The following is a 7,685-nucleotide window of genomic DNA, read 5'->3' as shown; positions in this document are numbered from 1 at the left end:
CATTGATTCTACATTGTAACTGATGTGATGTTCTATAAGGTGGTTTTAATAAAAAAAGAGGTTGACAGCAAATATCTCGATTAGCTTCAGTGCATCTGTAATAAATATGTGCAAGTTTCACTGCTTCGTTTAAACTGTATGATACTTATACTGACCCAGGGTCAGTGTAAAATACAATCCCAGCTGTGTGAACAAAGCCACTGTAAATTTAATCCTGTATGACAAACCTCAGGATGCTGGTTATTATTACTCTTTCCTGCTGGCACACCTGTCACACCTGAGAGTCAGCTAGAAACTTACAGTGACGTGGAAATCATGCAAAGACTGCCAGACTCTGTAATACTGCAAATGATCAGTGACTCAGGTTATCACTAAACTTTAAACAGCACCTCTGTGTGCTGAACATCTAGGATTGAGTCAGGCTGCATTGACTGTGGGACTTTAATGTGTTAAAAGCAGGTTGAAGACGGCTCAGAAACATTTGAAGATTAAAATTTAGCATTATGGCTGCTACTGGTTTGTAAAGCCTCTACTCAGCTGTATTTTTGTTACTAATTTATGTTTGTTGTTGTTTAACACGGATTTCAGAAGAGCAAATATGCTTAATAGTTTAACTAGATTTCATTTGTCAGTGTAGGACTGCTGAGTCACCTGAAGAACTCATTTCATTCATTCTCCACATGATGTTCATTTACAGAAATGTTTCACAGGAACTGATTTCTCCCAAAGGTTGAACTAGTGTGTTTCCATAGATTACCTCTGTATGAATGTACTTCTTAAATGAAGGCAAGTGTTTGTCCTTTTTTGTTCCTCAGGTACAGTACGTGATATCAAGGGCAGGCGGTCAACACTGGGGACAAGAAGCAGACATACTTCCAAGAGGGAGCTGCAGTGAGGTCAGAGGTCAGAATCTGAAACAGCTCAGGTTTATATTTTAGAGGTTATAAAAAAATCAAAATGTATTTATAAAGAAACCTTTAAATAATAGTCATAATTATGATTATTATAAGAAATATCAAACATTTAAGTGGATTTTCTGTTACACATGTTGTGTTAGCCCTGCGATAAACTGGCAGCCTGTCTTTGTCCTGTATCAGCTGGGATAGGCTTCATCCACCCGCAACCCTGAATTGGATACATTGTATTCCAATTATGTAATCTGATCATTTACAAACTCAAGGTATCTAATCAAAATGTAAGTAATAATTATAAAATGGGAAAGCAGAAATAAGTGTGACATAAATGTAAATGTGTTAGCTGACATAGAGGACAGCTACATGTAGTCTGAAAAACCTTTGTTGTCAAGTTTGCAGGTATATCAGCACGAGACATTCTTACATAGAAGAGACATTAAAGTCTCTGACTCAGTGAAGCATTATTGGTCCCATCTGTTTGGATAAATATAGGTTCGAGAGGCTCTTGGGCAAAAGGGGGACACGTTCCTGTTCCTTTTTCTGGAGGATACACCGGACCGGAGGATACACAGATTGTTGTTTGAAATCGGGGCAGAATAATCCCCTGATCTGTGCAACGACTGAAGGGTTGTCTAACCCCTGAGGTTGAAGAAAGAAGAGCAAAGGACCACCCAACTGGACGACACTGGTGGCTGCAGCAATAAAATAAAGGTCTAAAGCTCCTTGGACAGAAGTTCTAGTCTGAGTACGTCTGAAGGAGTGGAGTACCTGAATCTGGCATTAATATTTGACATCACAACAGAGAGGTCGAGTCTGGCATTAATATTTGACATCACAACAGAGATGAATCTGGCAGTGATATTTGACATCATAAAAGAGAAGCGAGTCTGGCAGTGATATTTGACATCACAGCAGAGAGACTGGATGTGATGTCAGAACCCTCTAAATGTTGTAATTTACAGATGATAAATTGTATAGCGCTTTACTAGTCCCTAAGGACCCCAAAGCACCTTACACATCCAGTCATCCACCCATTCACACACCGGTGACGGCAAGCTACATTGTAGCCACAGCCACCCTGGGGCGCCCTGACAGAGATATTTAATTCCAAATGATTTGACTGCATCATTGCGTCTTTGAGTTATGATCATAGGCTTAGGGTTAGCACCACTGTTCAAAAGTTGAATAAAGAAACGAACTAATTTTTGCCTCTTTTTTTACAGGCCATTTACTATCTGTAAATTACAACATTTAGAGGGTTCTGACATCACAGTCATCCTTCTGACATCACATCCAGTCTCTCTGTTGTGATGTCAAATATCAATGCCAGACTCGCTTCTCTGCTGTGATGTCAAATATCAATGCCAGATTCATCTCTCTGTTGTGATGTCAAATATCAATGCCAGATTGATCTCTCTGCTGTGATGTCAAATATCAATGCCAGATTCATCTCTCTGCTGTGATGTCAAATATCAATGCCAGATTCATCTCTCTGCTGTGATGTCAAATAACAATGCCAGATTCATATCTCTGCTGTGATGTCAAATATCAATGCCAGATTCATATCTCTGCTGTGATGTCAAATATCAATGCCAGATTCATCTCTCTGCTGTGATGTCAAATATCAATGCCAGATTCATCTCTCTGCTGTGATGTCAAATAACAATGCCAGATTCATCTCTCTGCTGTGATGTCAAATATCAATGCCAGATTCATCTCTCTGCTGTGATGTCAAATATCAATGCCAGATTCATCTCTCTGCTGTGATGTCAAATATCAATGCCAGATTCATCTCTCTGCTGTGATGTCAAATATCAATGCCAGATTCATCTCTCTGCTGTGATGTCAAATATCAATGCCAGATTCATATCTCTGCTGTGATGTCAAATATCAATGCCAGATTCATCTCTCTGCTGTGATGTCAACAGAGAAGTGAATCTGGCATTGATATTTGACATCACAACAGAGAGACTGGATGTGATGTCACAAAGATGACTGTGATGTCAGAACCCTCTAAATGTTGTAATTTACAGATGGTAAATGGCCTGTATATGTATAGCGCTTTACTAGTCCCTAAGGACACCAGATTCAGAGATATTTAATTCCAAATTATTTGACTGCATCATTGCATCTTTGAGTTATGACCCAAACTCTCTATCAACTTTATGAATAAATTCACGTACCCCTGTGACCTCATAATTACACCACAGTTCAGATAGCATGAATGAGTCATGAGGTCACACCAACAGTGACAACATCAGCAGTGACATCACTAAAGTTGCCACATGAGTCCATAAATAGAGACATTGCCCCGCAGCAGCTCCAAAGTGAGCCAATGGAGAGAATAGCTGAGCGTCTTGAGGTCCTCATAGAGCAAAATAGCATGCTCATTGCCAAGATGGACATCATTCAAAGGAATTTGAATGATGTCCATGAGGTGAGGCATGAGGAAGGAGCACAGACCTCCGTTGCCAACGTTGTGCGCATCCTATTAGATCTTGCCACAACGGGCAGCATCCTCGTTGCAGTCCTCGGCAAGATGGCTCACCAACCTTAGGGCAAGTCAATAAACTAATAAATGCATCAAAAAATTGTGATATTGTAATTCATTTGTATTTGTAATAAGGTTTTTGAAGAAAGGAAGGAGAGGCACACCTGGACAGGTGTGCCTGTAAGATGTGTTGAATTATAATATCATTTTATGGAGTCGAGAACAACTACCGGTAAGTGGCTTCACCACTTCACCGTCTGAAACGGTGCTTTGTGCTTTTTTGGACACAGTTAAATTGAGTTAGGGACTTTAGGGATTAGGCCAGAGACTGTAGAAACAGATACTGGGTAAGTGGCTGCAAAAAAGTGGAGCTTTCTTCGGTTAGACCCGTTATGTTAAATTTTTTCGAAATTGGTTAGGCCTAACAGCTTTAGCACCTATCAGTGTTTGTAAATATAAGACGTTGTTGTAATATAAATTAATATAGCTTTGGTTGAGCTGGCTGTGAGACTGTGTGTGACGTGAAGCTGCAGCACTGCGAGCTATCTTTAGACTGTGTGTGCACATTCTGCTGGGACGCGCACAGACGAGTTTTGCTTCCTGTTTAGCGTGTTATAGAGCTTTATAATTATGAGTTGCAAACAATGATACATGCCTGTAATTAAAACGCTGATTTTGCTGATTATAATATTACAAATAAGGTTTTGAATGACTACGGTGAATGTTTGATGTTTGGCTGGGTTTTGATATAGAAGAGACAAATCGTGCATGAGTAAGACCGGCACTTCAGTCGGCAGAGTGAGTGAGTGATAAATACAGCTGTGATTTGTTTCAGTTTTGTGGTGTGAAGTATGTTGGGTTTTAAAACTGAAGTGCAGAGAGGAGTGTGTGGGGAGGCTGGCATGTCGTCTGTGCTGTAAAGGTGGGCGTGTTGCCTGCTGGTTCTTCTGAGGAAACACCACCGTCTCTCCACACCGTCACCATCTGTGAGCACAAACTGCTGCTCTGCTCTGCCAGCATGTAGGAATCACATATCACACACACCCGGGTGAAGAAACATCAGAGCTCAACTTTGGATGTTCAATGGGATTAAATGCAAGGTTGATTGGATTATATCTGAAGATCATATGCTATTCGTGATAACTCTGCTAGACTCCAAATTGCGGCTCGTCCATGCGGGAGTATCCCAAAATTAAATGAAACCACTTAACACTATTTCCCTAAAATGGACTGACATGGGACACATTAAAGTTGGATCGGAACCAGCTAATCAGTCTGAAGGTAAGTGTTTTTTTCACTTATTCGAGAGAAGTCCGAAATGCGTTCTTAGTACTGTTTGTTTTGACTTTTAAGCTACCCTACCAGGATATTTTCATTCAAAGACAAAATGTCAATATCTATGAATGTGGAGACTCAAAAGACTGGTTAGGTAATAGTTGCCGATGGATTTATGAGACTTGATAGAAACTTGGACGTTTGCAACAGGTGAATCGGTGAACTACCGAGGTTGCGCCCAAATGCTTAAAGCTGTTAGCTGGTCAGTGTTTTCAGGTGTGCTTGTACTACCTGTACGGTGCGGAGTGCTGACTAAGTCATGTTAAACCCATTAAAGCGTCGAGCTCAAATATCTTTTCATTTTTGTGCACTGTTCTCTTGTTGGCACACATTTTCTGTTTATTGAAGCCTTTTGTGAATAATTCTGATCATGTAAAAACTGGGAATTGGTCCCTATTGACAATACTCTTATTTTTTGCATTGCATATGTCCTTTAGCAAAGGTAATTGGTCACTGAACTTTTTGCAACTGTGTATTTCTAAATTTTGTGGCTTCAGTGCACACAAATTTATATTGTTCAGCTTGCATGTTAAAAGCCTGCCAAGCACCCCAAGGCTGATTATGCTTGGTAAGAAGTCATTTATGAAATAGAGCTGATTAGACCATATTAAAATTTCTGTTTGGCACAGGAGCTTTTAAGTAATTTCCTTTATAAACCAAGGTTGTTGGACATGTGTCTCAGTGAATCCAGCAAAGTAACAATATCAAATTTCACATTACATATTACTGATCAACATAGTAGTCTAGCTACACCAACAGCAGGAATACTGAAGTCAATACTGTAAAGTTTAACAGCAGCACAAACTATAAACTCCAAAATAACCATACAGTTGATTCACCTCCGGTACTTTAACTGGGCTGACTCTTTGTTAGGTGTGTTTAATGGGCAGAATAATTCCCAATTATGTACAATTATAATATGTTAAAATGGACTTATGTACATAAGGCCATTAATAATTAACTGTACGTAGCTATTTGCTTTATGACTATCTAGACAGTGTGAAGAAGTGAAGTATTGAAATTATTTTATGTTGCATAATGACAACATGTTGCCCCTATACATTTAAGGACAAAGTTCAATGACCGCCACCTGCTGGATGGTGAGTGCAGAGGGGCGTGTAATTGTTGAGCTGGACAAAGAGAACATCTTTGCTGATGCAATGTCAGTCTTCTTTGGTTCATTCTATGTATTGAACCTGGAATACCAGGAGTCAGCGGGTGCAAGGTTTTTTGTAAGGATAAACCCAGAAGAGGGAACAAAATGTACCTCCAAGGTTGGGACAAGAAGGACTGGGACCACTGTGAAGCGAAAGGTTGTTCACATTAACCCTCATGTCACAACTTTCCTCCAGTGGCTTACTGAATTTGAGTGGAGAACTTCAAATTAGGTAACTGTTTTTGCCATTTTTAGTAAATTTCTTGTATAATTTAAGTGACCAATGTGTGTTACCCATGTCTCCACAGATGATCCATGGCCCATGCTTTCTGGATATTTACACAAGACGAGCAACAATGAAGACAAGCTCTCTCGCCATCTTGCAAGACGCTGTTTCTGTCCAATAGGTTTTTTGAGTGCAAGTGTTGATTTTTTTTCCTGCTTTTACCTGTTTGTTAAAAATTATTTCAACTACTTACACTTTAATTGTCACATGTATTGGCTCACCCTACAAATCAATGAACTCAGTCCACAAAGCAAGATCAGGGTTCAGTGCAGGTCAGTCAAGTTCCTTCACACCACACACGCTCATCCATGTCGTGGACCCTGCTTTGTGCATTGATTCGGTGGTGTGAGCCAGTATTTTGGACAAAGTGTATATAAAGGCAGACGTGTGGGGCTTGATATTATATCCATTACAATTCAGTTTGTTTGTATGGTGCCAACAAAATGAATGCCAAGGCACTTCACATTGTAGGTTTGAGACCCTACAAAATATAAGTAAGGAAACCCAACACTTGAGCATGTGTTGTCTGCCATGATATGGATATGACATAATATCGTTATTGTTTGTACAACCATCTGAGAAAATAATGTATTACATGGTTTAGTAAAAACAAGTGCTTGCTCAATGAAAATATGTTTTCAGTTCTTTTCAGTTATTGATTTTGGAAATGTGTATTTCAGCAGGGAAGAATCAGAATTGAAATAAAGTGGTGTAAAGCACATGAATTATATTTTGTGTGTGTGTGTGTGTGTGTGTGTGTGTGTGTGTGTGTGTGTGTGTGTGCGTGTGTGTGTGTGTGTGTGTGTGTGTGTGTGTGTGTCCATCCATCCATCCATCCAATTTTTTTGGAACCCTCCAGTCTCTTACAGTATGTTACTGTTAACTGAAATTACGGTAAATTACGACCTGTTAAAAGAGTAAATGACCGCCTGTTAGGACACGGTATCCTCTAGCAGAGATGAATATTTTTGGTACTGATGATGCGTGATAACGGTAAGTTACTGGTTAATTTATTGCAGTTTATTACCTTGCAGCGGGCTTACAGTGACATACCGTGAATAAGCGGTAGTATACCAATTTATTAATCACAGTATGATGTTACTTTGTTGACGTAATTTACGACATAACGACATAACGGTATCTCACTGACATAACTGTCGCCAGTGAGATACCGTAAAAAAGGCTACGGTGCGTTACCATAATTTGTCCAAGAGTATTATACCACACCAGCAAAAAACGGTATCATCCTGCAGAAAGGTAAGCTAGCGTAACACGGCGTCACGGTATGACGCTGGCAGCAGTGACGCCAGTATGTTACCGTAAAGTGGCGATGAAAAGTCTAACGGTGCAGATACACGGAGTAATCAGAAAAGTTTAGCATGAATCTGGACATTAGATTTAAGATTTAAGCTTATCAGATATCACTTGTTAGAAGCTCCTTACCGTTTGAAGAAATCTCTTCTCAATCTGCTGTCCTTTTCTGCTTGCATCTTTTTTTTTTCA

Source organism: Rhamphochromis longiceps, linkage group LG7 (genome assembly GCF_057381845.1).
Source record: "Rhamphochromis longiceps isolate RC_006_pf linkage group LG7, R_longiceps_female_GT1.1, whole genome shotgun sequence".
NCBI lineage: Eukaryota > Metazoa > Chordata > Actinopteri > Cichliformes > Cichlidae > Rhamphochromis > Rhamphochromis longiceps.
The sequence above is the reverse complement of the archived record's forward strand: the minus strand, read 5'-3'. Positions refer to the sequence as shown.